The sequence below is a fragment of the Anser anser genome, assembly GCF_964211835.1.
Source record: "Anser anser genome assembly, chromosome: 4".
Taxonomy (NCBI): Eukaryota; Metazoa; Chordata; class Aves; order Anseriformes; family Anatidae; genus Anser; species Anser anser.
In genome coordinates this window covers 26874257-26891231 of record NC_139724.1, presented here as the reverse complement: position 1 = coordinate 26891231, position 16975 = coordinate 26874257, and the positions used below count along the sequence as shown (strand labels likewise).

At 47.7% G+C, this 16975-nt stretch overlaps 1 protein-coding gene across 2 annotated transcripts in view; it reads left to right on the top strand.

Annotated features, from left to right (window-relative positions):
* The window catches only part of LOC310898447 (uncharacterized protein), a gene marked incomplete at its 5' end in the record, with an annotated part of 290282 nt that extends 275727 nt beyond the window's left edge, over positions 1–14555 (top strand). The window contains 2 exons of one of the 2 annotated variants that reach the window (XM_083833594.1): positions 13304–13423; positions 13573–14555. Of the gene's footprint in view, positions 1–13303 lie in introns of both variants that reach the window. The other variant, XM_083833593.1, reaches the window with a different exon arrangement.
* Positions 14556–16975: the final 2420 nt, after the last annotated feature.

Sequence of the window (16975 nt, the reverse complement as noted above, 5' to 3'; positions counted from 1 at the left end):
TCGTTGCCTCACAAAATTACCTGAAAGCACTTATGTGACCAGGATGAGAAAGTTGTTGGATTTCTAGCATCTCCCATTAAAGCACTGTAGCTGTTGAAATCAACAGTTAGGAAACTTTTGTAAAATATCAGGAGACTATTTTATTTTGGTTTGTTTAGGATCTGTGCAAAGAATCATTTCTTGTGTTTGTTATACATTAATGACACTACAGAAACTATACTTCATGATGTGCTTGGGTACAATAACTTATCTGGATGGTTGAATGAAGCTTAAATATGCAAAAGATGGACTAATGGAGGATCCTCAAGGAGCAGCTGATACCTTTATTTATAACTAGATCATACTATCTAATTTGCGAAGCTTTGTGTTTGTCAAGCATTGTGTTGAAATACAGAATTTTAGATATAAGTCCAAAAGGACCTATGAATTTTCAGTGCAAATTTACTGATTTATGCTGTTTTGTTTTTTTTAACCTGCACCATACCACTAATTCAAATGCCAGCTGAGAGTGGGTTCTCACAGCAGAGCACTTTTAGTTGGTACTGCTTCCCCCCCCCCTTAGAACATCCCTCTTTGCAGAAAAATACAAAAACCTGCACCTTTAGAGAGGAAAGCAGCAATGGGTTAAACAAATGGTGATGTTCTGTATGGTAGGGAAAATGTTACAGTGCTTAGCCTGAGAAGTTGGTGTAGTCTGCTGGTTTGAACTCCAGAGGTGGCTGTCTAGCAAAAACTGCTCCATGTCATTTTTTTGGTCCACATCTGCCACAACTGGACAGAAGCACCAGGGCCTGTGTGGAAAGCTCGTTATTTCCTAGAAATTAATTGCTATCATGTAGGAAAAGCTTATCCATCTCTTTCTGAAAGAAAAAAAAAAAGTGTGGTCCGAAACATCTAGAACATCCACTTTCTCTCAAACAGCAACATAACCAGTTGTGTGTGTTGTGGCCCCGAGGGATATCTCCTGCCCCCTGTGAATTTTGGTTGATTCCAAATTTTATTTAAGTACATTTTCTTCTGAACTCTCCCTAGGTACTTTCACAGTCATTCCTATTCATATGCGCTGAAAGGTATTTGTTTTTCTGATACTCTTGATCATTTCAATCAATATGATTGTCAGCTGCTAGTTCAAAAAATGGACTTGTACATAATTACATCTTTTTCATCTACAATCTGCTGGGCTTGTTTCTAATTCATTTTACTGCTCGCCTATCTGCTTTAATTCATTACAGGAAATTTAAACACCCTACTTAGAGTAGACTGTTCATTTCCTTACACTTGTAAAAGCACTCATCTCAAAGAAGTCATTGAAACCTTAGGTGCCTATGCTAGTTAGACCTTAAATCCATGCCACAGACCCTTGATGAAGGATGTGTTAATTTCTAAAACTTGCTGCAACTTCCCTGCATTTGCAGGGAAGCATTGCATGGTAGCATTGCAGGGTAGCATTGTTTTCCGTGCTACTTCAGCATTGAAATGCTGAAGCTACTAAATATATGATTTACATATATTTAAATGATCTTATGACATCTTCAAATTATGGAAAACCAACCCCTACTGAAAATTACTGGAAATTAGGTGCATGGCATAGATTTTTGAAAGTACTCATTGCCAAAATAACTCTGTTCATGTTCATTGCCCCAGAACCCCAGAAATTTAACCTTTGCCTATAGTTAATCCAATGATTAATGCTCTTTAACATTTACAGTCCTGTTTCAAAATTAAATTTAATGTTTTGTCTGGATAAATGGTGTCCAAGAATGGAATTCAAAAGTAAAGTAAATATTGCAATGTACGAAAAACAGGATTTACAATTTAATTAGAGATACTCTTTTTAAAATAAGCAAGTTCAAATCAGTTTATGTATCTAGAGGGAAAATGCAAGGATTTATTAACACATGTTTTTGCAGGCAGTTTACAACCCAGAGGGCAGGAATAAAAACAATGCTAAAACTAAAAACAAACAAACAAACAAAAAAAAAACAAAAAAAAACACAACAAACAACAAAAAATGGTTATAGGAATTTGTAAAGCTGTCTGCAGATAAGCACATATTTTCACTAGGTGTATTTTGGCAATATCTACAGAAATGTACTAAGGGCAGAGTTAACAAAGGATTTCTTTGTAGTTGTCAGTACTGAGCTCTTATGATTAAATGCATATATATTTGTAGCAGATGACCAGTTGCCAGTAATCTTTGCTAATGCCCACGGAAAACTGTGATAAAATTTCAAGTTTAGGTGTTATTCTAGACAGAACTAGTAGCAGCAATTTAAGTGTGAGTTAAAAGTTTTCTGCTTGTGTAACTCAACAATCTAGGCATATTAATAGTAAGCAGATTTATACACATATACACTAATATACCTAAAAAAATATATGACTGGGACCTAATTTGTTAGCAGAGTTGATGTGATGTATTCCAAACATTTCCAGTCCCCTGTACATGTAGTATCACGATATTTTGCGCTTGTTTGCAGTGTCCATTTGTCTAATATCATATGAGATGAAAACATAGTGATTTCAAGGACAGAGAGGACTCTTGGTCACTCGTGTAGTGCGTTTATGTGGCAAGGTTTTGGTAGCAGGGGGCCATAGGGGTGGCTTCTGTGAGAAGGATCTAGAAGCTGCCCCATGTTTGGTAAGGGCCCCACTGCTGACCACAGATGAGCTAATAAGTGATGTTGTTTTGTGCCTCTGTGAGAGCATATTTAAGACAGAAAAAAAGCTACGACATACAGCAGCTGGGAGAGTGAGAGGAGTGAGGAACAGCCTTGCAGGCGCCAAGGTCAGTGAAGAAGGAGGGGGAGAGGTGCTCCAGGCGCCGGAGCAGAAGTCCCCTGCGGCCTGTGGTGAGGACCATGGTGAAGCAGGCTGTCCCCTTGCAGCCCATGGAGTACCACGGTGGAGCAGGGTTCCACCCTGCAGCCCATGGAGTAGACCGTGGTGGAGCAGGTGGATGTGGCCTGGAGGAGGCTGCGGCCTGTGGAAGACCCCTGCCGGAGCAGATTCCGGGCCGGAGCTGCAGCCCGTGGAGAGGAGACCACGCAGGAGCAGGTGACGTGGCAGGAGCTGCTGCCCGTGGGGGATCCAGGTTGGAGCAGTTCGCTCCTGAGGGATGGACCCCGTGGTACGGACCCATATCTGGAGCAGTTCTTGAAGAGCTGCTGCATGTGGGCAGCCCACGCCGGATCAGTTCAGCAAGGACTGCATCCCGTGGGAGGGACCCCACAGCACAGGGGACAAGAGTGACCGAGAAGGAGCGGCGGCGAAGAAGCGCTACAGACTGACCATAACCCCCGTTCCCCCGTTCTCCTGCGCTGCTTGGGGGGAGGAGGTGGAAGGGGGTGGACAGGGGGGAAGGTGCTTTTGGTTTCTTTCCTTTGTTTCTCGCTTCTCTAGCTGTTAGTAATAGGCAATAAATCTTACTATCTCCCTTTGCTGAGTCTGTTTTGCCCGTCACGATAATTACTGTGCGATCTCCTTGTCCTTATCTCAACCCTTGAGCCCTTTTCATTGTATTTTCTCCCCGTTCCTCTTTGAGGAGGGGGAGTGAGAGAGCGGTTGTGGTGAAGCTCAGCCGCCCACCCGAGTAAAACCACCACATCATGTTATGATTCATGTTGTTCTGTTAAAGGTTTGTGCTGTTTCAGTGGACAAAGTTGGTAGCATTTCCTGGGCTTGCAAGTAAACTGTAGAAGCAGATTAATGTCTATGTGTAGAATTTAATTCACAGCTTCTACCTGGAGAAGACCACCTAAAATTATGTGCTATAATACTGAGGGTGCTGCAAAAATTAAGGATTAAGTTTTGCAGTACAATTTTAGAAGCTGTCAGAAAGGTGGAAATTTTTAAAACCTAATTTATTTCTTCTCAGACTTTCAGGGTTACAATTTTAAGAAATGAGTGAAATGAATGCAAACAAGCGATGCTTCATCATTATTAGCAAAGCAGCTTATCCACCTGGCATGTTTCATAGACACCTTTGGCTCTACTGGCTGAGATCAGTACATATTAACTTCCTAGTACTGGAAAAAAGAGTGATTTTCCTCCCAAAATATAATTTACGGAAGAATTAAAATGGTTACAAGCTATAAAAAGCTTATTTAAGGAGAAAATATTTTGGAAAAATATTTTGTTTAAAACAAAGGTACTAATCAATTGCTTCCAGAGGAGACCAATAGGAGGTTCCCTTGAAATCTGCTACTTGGCAAAAGCCTGCTGAGCTGAACTGCAAGAGTTACACAGATACCCTAACTTTGCACACACATCAGGAAAGAAACCTGATTTTGCGAGGGTGCTGCAGTAAAAAGTCCTGTGGGGAACTGAGAAGCTAAAACAGCTAGAACTGACCACAAAGAAAACAGTGATGTCTTTAAAGCTGTAGTCAGGAATAATTATTATATGCTTGTTCACTTCTTTACATTTTACACATTTGAAAAATTCACTCTATGTCAGTTTTCCAGCATGTAACTGAAGCAAACAAACCTCATGGGTAAACTAAACCTTCAGGTACTTCACAGATAGTCTACACTCAGTCAGTGCTATAGCAGGGTCGCATGTGACTACAGACCAGCATGAAAAGATCTCAGTGAGAGCATTTTCCCCCACTTCTCTTGGGAAATCACAAGTTCACAAACTTATGAACAGGAATTTTCTCATGGCAGTCCACCTACGTTTCACCTTTTCCTTAATTTCTTCCTATTCACTCCAGTTGCACCACGGTATTTATTCTAAAGGGTTATTCTTCCTTACTATCACTGCACTTCAGATATTTATGGGTTACTCTCACTCTTCTCAGAGTTGCTGTGTGAAGGCCATACACTTTGCCTTCAAAGTATGCAAGGTCAGGAAACGTCATTTGCACCACAATGTCAAGGAGCTAAGCTAGCACTGTTTGGAACTGGCTGGATTTCTAGACAGAAGGTCTCAATACTGATCCAAAACTAACGGCTTAATCAGTTTTTCAGTACAGTATGAAAATATTTTCCTGTCCTTTCTAAATTACTAATTTTGGGGGAGAGCTTTTTTTCGGGGGGGGGGGGGGGGGTTGGAACTGGGAGGAGAGGTGGATAAATTACTCTCAATTGATATGGAATATCAGTTGATTTTTTTTACTGGTTTATAATGGATGTCTCTCATGCATTTTAATAAAATTTTAATGGCCATAAAGGAACATCTAAGCTACTTGCAAGAAAAACAACCCACATAGCATATCAAGTGAGGTTTGTGGTTCTTTTCACCCCTGCTTCCTGACTGCTGTTACACTAAATGTTGTGAGTGATGAGTGAATTATGAAGAACATCAGCAGAAAATATTGTCTATATGTGAATTTCTCAGGAATACTTACTGAAGAATAGCTTTTCCAGAACAGCAGTCTCTGAATAATTCATCTGTGAATACTGTTGTTCCAGGATAAAAGTGCCACATCTGGTTTAACATGATCCATTTTCAAAATGGTTTAAGATAAGTCATCGTGGCAATTCTGTAGCACATAAGCACAGTATTCTAGGGTAAATTTTCAAATCCATTCCTAACCTTAATCCAAGTTATCCATCAAGAAAAATTAAGACTTAAGTTACTAAAAGACTCCAAAAATTGTGAGCTCCTCGAGATAGCGGGCCAGGATCAGCACTGCATGGTGCAGGAAGTACATGAATGAGGTCTGCAGCATGGACATACCATTTCATACATTCTTTTCGCCCTCAAGTGTATGCTCAACCACGGATCACAACAACAACAAAGTTCTTTCTAATATTCTTGATACCGCCACAGCGGCGCCACCAGCTCTGATGGGCTGAGAGGTGCCACTGGCTGCCTGGATTGGCCCGGTGGAGTCCTCCCGGTCCATTGGGGAACCATCCGGTACCATCCGGAACAGGCCAGAACCGGCTGTGCCTGGCCCGCCTCGAAGACAGTTAATTCCTGCTCAGTTGCAGTAGCAAGACTTTATTTTACAGTGCCAGTGTATCTAGTTAAAGAATGTTGTTTACTGGTGTATTCACAAATTAAAAAAGAAACAACACCAAGGTTTTTTGTTTGTTTGTTTGTTTTCAGGAATTTGCACCGTAACATCCATCTTATGCACGGTAGTACTCTCACAATAGTGCAATAGAATCGCTTTTATTGTCATGTCCAACCTTTACTCTTCTTCCTAAACACACTCATCTTTTTGACTGGGGCATGAAAAGTACAGAATAAAAGTAATTCAGGAGGTTATATAAGATCTGTTAAAGCAGCAGGTATCAAATGGCTGTCTCACTTCACTTTCACTACTTCAGACGTAATTACTGCTGCTTAATGGCGGACGGGCTGGAGTCAAATTTGCAGTCTAAATATTAAGAGTGGATGACGGCAACAATAAATACCTGTCAGCAGCTGCTTTCATATACTAAAAGAATCTGCTTGTGTCTGGTCAGAGTGATAAAACCATATGAGAGTTCACAAATTAACTGACTGTAAAAGGATTTGTCAGACCTGCTGGGCTTCTGAATTTATATATCATTTTGGAAAAATATTTGTAGCTACAGATTTGTGACTGTTGTTACAGGAAATCAAATCAGAGATAAGGAGAAAGGCAAGTATAAGGTTTTTTATCTACGTTTTATGCAACTGCCTCTCCTTTTTGAACAGCGTATGCAGGACTTCCTAGTAAAGTACCTCACCTTCTGCTGACAAGGCAAGGAAAAGCGTGCAGCTTTGGGCGATAAGCGCACCTCTTAAGTCATCAGCAGACACATTTAGGATACTGTCATGTTAATGTATTGAAATTTCAGTAAGTATAGCTTTATATTTCTTCTGGCTTCTCTTGTCTTTCACTTCTAGCACTAGACATGTAAAAAAAGGCCCAGCAATCCCGCCAGGGAGCCAACCCGCTAAGTTTGTAAGCATCTGCCTCGGTAAGTTTCTTATCAAACACGCACATTGGGAACAAACGCCGACTCCACGCCACCGGGCACCGGGGGGACCCAAAGCCCCATCTTGGGGAGGGCTGGCGTGCTGTTACAGCATGCCCTTACGGCGTGCTGTTACAGCGTGCCCTTATGACACCGGGGCCATGGGCTGCACCCGCCGTGCCACAGTGGCGCCGCAAGCTCTGATTCGCTGAGAGGTGTCTCCGGGTGCCCCGGTGGAGTCCTCCCGGTCCATTGGGGAACCGGCTGGCACCATCTGGAACAGGCCAGAACCGGCCGTGCAGGCTGTGCCCGGGGCAGCCCCAGCCTTGGCTCCCTCAGGGCCGCTCCTGCAGCCCCCCGCAACCCAGCCCTCGCGCCCTGCCCCCAACGTGGGGTGGGAGGACGGGGCAGGGGGACGGGAGCAGGCCTCAGCCCAGAGGCGCTGAGCAGCGGCGGTGCGCTGGGCCCTGCCCCGCTCTCCCCTCGCCCAGCCTGGCTGTGGCTGCCGTCAGGCAGCTGAGGCACTCCGTCCCCCGGCATCGCACGTGCTGGCTGCTCCCCTCCCAGCCTCGTCCTGCACAGGGCTGGAAACGGTTCCGATCCCATCCCATCCCTGAGGACTGGGGTGAGGCCGACCTGCCCGCAGTGCCCAGGTCTCTCTCCTGGCCCACCTTGACGACAGGAGCGACGTTTGCTTTCTCCCAGTCCTCAGCAGCCTCTCCTGATCGCGGTGACATTTGAAGGATAATCCTGGGAGGCCTCACGGTGAGGTCCGCCAACTCCTTCAGAAGCCATTTGTGCATCCTGCCAGGCCTCGCCCCACAGGCTCCAGCGTGCCCCCCTGGCCCTGGGAAAAAGACCCTTTGTCCACAGTGGTGAGGCCACATTGAGTTGTATTTCCCCAAGTACACAGCGGTGAGACCACGTGCGGAATTTTATTGCCCACAGTGTGCCACAGTCACGGAGGGCTTTGTCTGCCGCCTGCCACGCTCGGGTGTCCTCAGTGCTGCTCAGGCCTTGGAAAGCTGCAACAAGACAGAAAGAGCTGTGAGCAGCCAGCCCAGGCAGCTGTCCCCCCTGCCACCCTGGAGCTGCTCCCTCCTGGCTGGCCGGCCCCTGGTGCCGGGCATTTGCCGGGCTGCTTCTGGGCTCTGACCTCTGCCCAGACCCACGGATCCGGAGCTCAGCCCCACGTGAACCGACCTGCTATCTGACGGAGCCTCAATTCCTTCTTCTTCTTCTCGCCAGGATGTCATCTAAAGTACAGAGCAAAGAGGCAAACATCAGAGCACTGCTCCACAGCCCTGGCTTCCCGCCCTGCCCTACGGCTGGGACACATACTTGGGGAGCCACTGTGCAAGGCTCTAAATATCACAACTTGATGGTTGCTAAAGCTTTTTAAGGAACTCGGAGGCAGGTTGCAATGAAAAGCCCTGTGTCCCTGTCTACCCCATCTTGAGCCCATGGTACACAGCACGGTGGGTGCTGTGGCTCAGCCTCCGGAGCAGGCCCCGGCAAGGATGAACCAGCAAGCTGGTGCCTGGCAGGCTGCGGGGGGCAGGCTGGACTCGCTGCCCACCACGCTGCCTGCACCTCCCCGGGACGGGGCAGCGAGCCAATCTGAGCATCGCCCCGTGAGGGGCCCGGCCACTCTGCTAGCGCCAGCTGTGTGGTGCTTCTCCTGCACACAGGCCAAGCTCTGAGCAACCCTGTCTGCCCTGTTCTGCAAAGGCAGGGCCCAGAGGAAAGAGGAAAGAGAAAGCAGTTGCTCCCACAGCTCAAACCAACCGGAACTTCTGGAACCCGCTTGGACCAGGAGTTTCTCCTTTGCAGTCTGGTAGATCATCTACCATTAAACACAGGATTTTATGTACAAATATATACATGACAATGCAGTCATGTCCAAAAGAGCTGGTGTGAATTCCTGTTCCTAACCCACTCCATGTGCAACAGGTCACATTTCAGTCACTGACAGCTTACAGGACTGCCCCTGTTAGCAATAGAAGAAGAAATAATACAATATTGTTTAATATGTTACATTTGCGATATACTGTTCCGAGGCTGTATCTTGGGAACCCCAAGATATTTGCCAGAGGATGAGAAATTAGCAAATCTCCTAAAGGCCCGAAAGAACTCTGATGGACGCTATGTAACCGCTACGGGCCAGATAGTAATATCCCCCTTGGTGATGCGAGAAATACTTCAGACAAGACATAATGAGTGTCACTGGGGTGCAGAGGCAATGGTACCATTTTTAAAACGTAGCATTGTCTCTACACATATGTTAACAATGGCAAAATCAGTAATGTCAGCGTGCGATTTGTCTGAAAAATAATCCAGTAGCAAGAAAACATGCTGAAATGGGAAGAGTTAGAGTAGGAATAGAACCAGGAGATTACTGGCAAGTTGATTTTGTAGCGGTACCTAGGACTGGGGGATATAGGTATTTGTTAGTAGGGGTTGACACCTTTTTCGGATGGCCAGAAGCCCTTCCCTGTTGCACCAATCAAGCTAAAGAGACAGTAAAATGGTTATATAATGGAAAACCATTCCGAGGTTTGGGGTTTCCGTTAGGAATATCCTCGGATAGGGGACCCCACTTTGTTGCATCTGTGGTTAAAGACGTAAGCCGGCTATTAGGAATTTCTTGGAATTTACATACTGCATGGAGACTCCAATCTAGTGGACAGGTAGAAAGGATGAACCAAACTCTAAAGGGACAGATCAGTAAAATCTGCCAGGAAGCCAAAATACAATGGCCACAAGCTTTGCCTATAGCTTTACTGAGAATAAGGATAAAGCCAAGGAGTGGAATGTCAGTAAGCCCATATGAGATAATGTATGGAAAGCCTTATGAATCCCCAGAACCAAATCCTAATATGCATATAACAGGGAGCCAGGATGTTTATAATTATATATTGTCTCTTGGTAAAACTTTAGCTCAACTTCAAAGTGTTCTGGTGTGGAACCGACCGTTGTCACTGGAAAATCCTGTCCACGATATTCAGCCAGGTGACCGAGTGTACATTAAAAACTGGAATGAAGAACCCCTGAGAGAACGGTGGGCCGGACCTTATCAAGTATTATTGACTACTTTTACAGCTGTAAAGGTAGAAGGGGTGGATGCTTGGATTCATTATACTCGGGTGAAAAAGGTTCCCGAATTTTGGTCAGTGCGAGCAATCGGAAATACAAAACTACAGATGAGGCGCGTATAACCATACAATGTTGGGGTTCTTAACAACGGTAACGATAACAGTAATTGTTTTGTGTAAATACCTTGTAATTGAGTTCCTAGAAATACCAGAAAAATATAAGAAAGAGGAAATATTCGAAGGAGAAAATGTTACTTTGGAATGTCGAATGCATAACAATAAACCAATAACAATTAGCTCTCTACAGGTGGTCTGGGAAAAAATAAATGACTCCGGACAGAGCCAGGAAATATACGTAGACACAACCAGGGACAATACAGGATTGAAGGCTGGATGGAAGGGGAAGGCGTACGTAAGTAAAACCATAGAATTGGGACAACAACTGAGAGGAGCTACCACCTGAACCCTGTTTAGTGTTACTAAAGTCAACAAAGGAAACTAGCGGTGCATGGTAACACATGAAAATAGCCCAGATTACGGGATAAGAGAAATATTGGTATATCCGAAATTGGATAAAGGAATATTGGTAGCCCACCGAAAAGGATCTAGAAGAAAAAGAGAGGGCCAGGTACCATGGACACAAGTGGTACAGATCCCACACAGGCAACCATCAGAGAATTTACTGGTCGGATGGATTAAAGATTTTGCCATAATTAAAGGAACTGATAGAATTACTGCTTGTATGCCCATTCCAAAAGCAACGGGGGACCCGCTTGAGTGGGGTATAATAACCTCCCCACTGCCCCAAGTAAAAGGAAATGAAACAATTCAATGTAAAGAAGTGAAAGTTTTAGAGAGGATAAATGTTACACAATGCTATAGGAAACTGAGCCCCCCCAACATCAAGGTCTGAATGTGAAAAGAAGAACTACCAATTCATAACGATAGGCAGATTTAAGAATGTGGGACAGTGTTATTACGACAAACTACGTGTAGTAGAAGGAGTTAGAGAAAAGATTGTTTGGGAATGTCAAGAGAAAAATGAGCCAAAAGGAATGAAAGGGTGGGATAGTTCTTGGACAGTAAGTTTATTGCAGAAATTCCAGTATGGAGGGAATACATCATGGTGTATTAAATGGCAGGTTTCCCTGCAGAATGGAACTGATCAGTTTTATACAGTAAGCCGGGTTGATAGTAGTGGTAGACAAGAGTCAACAAAGGTAGCTTGGTGGACTTGTGAGAAGAAATACACTTGCGACAGTAATAATGAAGATATCAAGCACTTACTTCCGGTATTGATAGCTCTTAGGGCAGGATGTGTTTGCCGAGGAATTAAGTACAATTTGGAAAGAAATAGCCAGGCTAGTCAAGTTGCAGTGGATTGTAGCTATAGTACCATACAAAGTCCAGGACAATTTGTATGGGCAGCCAGTAATGGAACTTGGACTACACACCTGCCGATAGATGGGGAGCTAAAAGAAATAATTCTAGGACTCCCTCCCCACACTGCGTCCAATAGGGAAAAAGTCTCCTTTTAAGGGAAAGTTGGAAACCCTACAAATTAGTAGAGCAAAAAGAAGTTTAGAAGAAGGGGCAGATGAAGATATATGGCATGAACCCTCGGATGGAGTAAAATTCAATTGGGCATTAGAATCTCTATTTGCAAAGGTAGTTACTTATCGAAATAGGGAAATGATTTATAAACTTACAGGACAAGTGAGTAGGCGCACGAGAGCCACAAAAGAAGGCTTTAGAGACCTTAATATCCAACTACAATCTACAACTAAAATGGTGCTACAAAAATCTATTGGCATTAGATACACTGTTATTAAAGGAACATGGAGTATGCAGATTTCTAAAAGATCATATTGATCATTGCTGCATTCACATTTCAAATGTGACTATTGATGTAGAACATGTCATAGAACAACTGGCTTGAGTAGAACAAGAAGCAGAACAGGAAGAGAAAGATATGACAACAAGCTGGTTGGATAAAATTTTTAGCTGATGGACTATTAGTAACTGGGTTAAGTCCTTACTGGAGACAATAATTATATTGGTGATTGTAGGGATACTAATTTGCTTAACATTTATAATGCTGAAAAGTCTGATGCTAAGGAAGACAACCTGGAACTGGACAGTGATGCAAACCATTGCTCGGCAAATGGAACCACGTCCTCAATATCCTCCACCAGCATCTAACAACTTCGGATTTCAGAGAAAGAATCTGAGGAACCCAGGAGGCGAAATGCAATGAAAACTGAATAGACAAAATCGGTTTCAGATCAAGTGAAACCAACCAGAAGAGCGAACATAAAATAAAGCAGAAGTGGTGGACTTATGAAATGTTGTGACAATCCTAATCTTTGTAATTTTCTTGCTTCCTAATGAAGTTATTTTCCTTGATTATATTATTGGTGAGCACTGAGTGTAAAACATTTTAGTTAGTTAGTGAAAGCATTTGCCCTCCTCGAAGGAGTGAAATGCTTTCAAAGGGGGGAAATGTTAGTAACAGAAGAAGAAATAATACAATATTGTTTAATATGTTACATTTGCGATGTACTGTTCCGAGGCTGTACTTGGAAGATACAAAATATATGTGCAAGGGTAACATGAGAACGCACCAATTCATGATGAGGAGTAAGGAGGATTAAAAGAATGCTCAATTTGCAAGACGTCTAGATAACTGGGGCTTCTTGGACTCTGGGAACTGGATCAAACCAACCTTGCGGTTTGGACTGAGACCAAGGGCTCAGAGAGCATGCGTGAGAAGGAAAGGTTAAAAAGTTCAACTCTGATGAAGACATCTTACTTCATCCTGACGACCATCAGAGATTAGTACGCAAGCGCAGAAGGACTGATGATTAGCATACGAAGCGAGGCTAGGCGGAGCTAGGAAATGAATATGCATAGATGAGTTGTGAAACCTAATGTGTCTGTAATATCTTAGGGGATAAAAGAGAACTAAGAGAACAAATCAGACAAAGTTAGATTTGGGCAGGCATGCCCCTAACTTCCAGCGCCTAATAAAACACCTTCATATAATCACTTTGTGGATTATGTGTCTTCATGAACGCTAACACCCCCATCTGACATCCTCGTCCTGCGGGGCTGGGGCTGCAGGCGGTGCTCTGCGCTGCTTCCCCAGCCCTTGCCCCCCAGCGGCCTTTCCCTCCGTGCTGAGCGGGGCTGGCTAAAGCCCATCCCTGCGTCCGGTCTCGGCTGCTCCCCGTGCGCTGGGGCCTGTCCTGGTCTGGCCCCGTTCCAGCATGCCACGCTGTTGCTGCATCTCGGGCTCGGCTTTTTCCCTTCCAGGCTTTCCTGTACAAGGCTCTTGGGACAACGCTGGGAGCTTGTCAGGAACTCCCACACGTCCAAGAGAAGCCGCTGCAACATCTGAAGAAAGCAAAACCTGAGGAGCCATCTGAGGCCCAGGTGAGTTTCCCTGGTCTGTCCCTGGGGGAAAGGGCTTCTTCCGGCCCTGCTCCAGGCCTTTTCCATCTCCTCATCGCTGCCTGCCACTGTGGCTGGCCGTGACTGAACGTCTGGGCCTGTGCCAACTGTCCCTCGGTCTTTTGTTGCAGGGAATCATTTCTCTTGTCTGCCAAGCCGCCGACAGCCACTTCCGCCTGGCCTTGGAGACCTTCACAACGTTTGCTGCCACACTGTGCAACGCCCAGTGTTTTGGGGCTTCCAGACGCAAGAAGGTGAAGCGTTTGGGGTTTCACTCATTGGCTTTCTTCCACCTTCTTTTCACTTCTGCACCAGTAGCGGCCAAATCATGGCAGCTGCATTTAGGTTGCCCCTAGTGTAAGAGCCCCTCGAGACCTGCGCTTCGAAGGGACCCCCCGCAGCTGGGGCCCGTGGGGTGTCTTCGGAGAGGATGGGGTTTTGTGCCTCGTGGATCCGAGCTGCAGCGGCTGCTTGCACACAGCCCTGTTCCCCTGACCGAAATGCAGCGTGACAGAGGCTGCGCCCTTCCGGCCCAGCCCCATGCAAGAGCCCGGCCTGCGGGCTCAGAACAACTCCTGGCCCCAGAGCTCACAGAGAGCTGGGGGAGCAGCTTGAGGAGCTGCCAGGACGTGCCCGGGGAAATAAGAAGCTGGTGCAGGGGCAGGGCAGCTCCTGCCTCGGGAGCCCAAGGGGCATCGTGGGGGGTGGGGGGCCATCGGGCAGACGTCTCACAGCATCTTTACCAACGCAGATGACCCGGGCCAGCAGGAGAGCTCAGGCCACTTGCAATGCTGCCAAGAGGAGCAGCATCTACAAGAGGGAGGGCTGGTCTGTTGTGCCCAGTGACCTGTAGGGAAGGTTCTGGGCGGGGAGAAAGGCTCTGGTCCTCCTGCCATCTGGCAGGGAAGATAAGGAGCCCCAGGGTCTCCCTCACTTTGGAGTTGGGGGGTATTTGCTGCCGGGGAGGAGAGAGCAGCTGCTGGAGCTGAAGGCAGCACTCACCGCCACAGGCTAGGCTGGTTGGATTTGGGGCGGTCGATGAGGACAAGACCAGATGCCATTTGACCGTCTCTGGAGAGCGCTAGTAACTCTTTTTTTTTTTTTTCCTCTTCCTTTTTCCCCTTGCCAGCAAGCTGAAGATCTCTTTTAGCAGGAAGGAAATTTGCAGCCTGCTGTCTGACTGCTGCCAGTCCGTTCTGCCACTTCCTTCAGCGGATGAGCAGATGGAGGAGATAGGGAACGCGGAGGTGGCATTGCTGCAGCTACAGGTACCTTGCTGTCCCTTCCCTGCCCACATCTTGGTCAGGACCCCACCCCCCAGCACAACCTGTGCGCTGGCAGCAACCGTGATACCGCATCTCTGTCCCTCTCCTCTGCTTCCAGTCTCTGCACATGGCCACGAAGGCTCTGGGCCGGCTCATGGCAGTCCTGCTCAAGACAAAGCCAACCACTGTCGTCTTCGTAGACATCGTCCACGTGAGTATCCATGGGGCGGTGGGGAAAGCATCCCTCCTGTCAGTAGTGGGGACCAAGATCTGGGGCCCCTGGCGAATTAGCAGAGGAGCAGGAACCTCCTGCTGCCATGCCAGGTCACTGTGACCTCAGGGAGGCAAAGAAATGGGCCCTGCAGGGGGGAGAGCCAAGAGGCATCCCTTGGCCGGCTGGAGCAAGGAGATGGCTGCATGAAAAAGCTCCTGGGTGGGGGCAGGTGTGTCTGAAGAGAGTGGGGCAGTGCAGGCAGTAGTGCCAGTGCCCACTCGGTGGGGCCGCGGGGCAGGCCCTCAGGAAAAGTGCCAGGAAGGGAGGGAAATGGAGAGGGATGGCGGGAAGGGAAAGATGCCCCCTGTGAGACAGAGCAGTTCTGCCCAGGTACTGTGGCTCCGGCTCTCCTCGGACAATCCGTGGGAGCACAAGAGGGCCCTGCAGGTCTACGCCCAGCTGCTGGTGGATTGCAGAGATGGAGTCACTTTCCAGGTGAGTAAGGATGCCCACCGTGTGCCCCTGCTCCCTGGAACCACTGGGGCCTGGAAGGGGAGCTCTGCCCAGCTGTGCACGGGCTTTCGGGTCCCCCAGCACTATGGGGTGGCCCCTCTGCCCAGTCCTGGCTTGAGTGGGGCACGGGTGGGAGATGCAAGGGGGCGCTGGGGCCGCCTACAGCCTTTGTTCTTCCTCTCCCCCATGCAGACAAGATGTGCCTACGTGCCGTTTGGCTCCTTGGCGGGATTGCTGGGGCCTCTGACCTATGACCCCGTGACCAGCTCCCGCCAGCTGGCCGCTACCTGCCTCAGCTCCCTTCTCCACATCCAAGGTGAGTAGAGCAGGCGCCTGCCGGCCCTCTGTGCCCCGCCTGGCCCTACCAGGCTCCCAGGGGCTGGGCCCTGCTGCCAGGAGGGAAAGGAGAGGCACGGTGCTCGGCTGCTGTCCTCTCCCCACCCTGTTCGTCCTCCACCTCCCCAGCCACCTGGGGAGGGATCCTGGCAGAGGGCCACCCAGTCCCACCTGCCAGCAGCGTTTCCTGCAGCCGGGGGCACTCAGGGCCATCCCCCGCTGCTGACAGCAGGACGTAGACCCCTCAAGTGAGGAGCGTTAGGAAGGAGGGAGCTGAGCTGCAGGCCCAGAGCGTGAGGCGATGGATTTTGGTTCAACCCCTTTCCAGCCCCTTGAGAAACACTCTCTGTACTGAAGGAAGCTGCTGGATGGGGCACCAACCAACCCCCCCCCCGGGAAATCACGTCGAAGGCAGTTCTTACCACCTTTTCACCGAGCAGCATCTGTCTGCGCAGAGTAGAGTGTTGGCCTCCCAGAGACGCTGGTGGCCTGTGTGGCAGGAGGAGAGGCAGCTGCAGGGAGCAGAGGCCTGCAGCCCCTGAAACAAGCACCGCCAGCTTGTCAGCTCCAGAACCTGGCAAGGGACATCCCGCTGCACCGAGTTAAAGACTAACTACCCTGGCTTCTGGTCCCCCTTCAGCAAAGCCCGGGAACGGAAGTTCAGTTTCCCTAAGTGTGACTCCCCTTTTCTCCCCATGCTCGTTCCAGCCAAGGCCACGAACAGGGTGTTTGAGACAGACGACCCTGCGAGCTGGTGTGAGGGGCTGAGTAATCAGATCGCCGCATCTCAGCAGCTCCAGACCTCTGTCAAAATTGGAAAGGTAAAGAGTGCCCTCAAGTTTGCATTAAGGCCACAGACTTCATGATGGCCATCAAGGAGACCTTCCGGCGTGCCAGAGGAAGACGTGTGCGTGCTGCAGGGAACTGGATGATCACCTTCGTGAAAATATGTGGAAAGGACATTCTTCCAGACGTAAGAGACATTTTCCTGCGACGTGGACTTTCTCGTTTTGGCTGTCGCACCACACATCTTGCCGTTTGTGTGCTAAAGAAGCTCTCGGTGCAGAGCCAGGGCTTGGGCAAGGTGGTAGGGGTGAAATTTCGCCTTAAAGCTTGAAAGCGTGGCAAGGGAGCAGGCGTGGCTCATGGGCTGAACGTCCATGTCCCCGCAGAAGCAAGGACGTACCAAGACATTCCTTCTCCCCT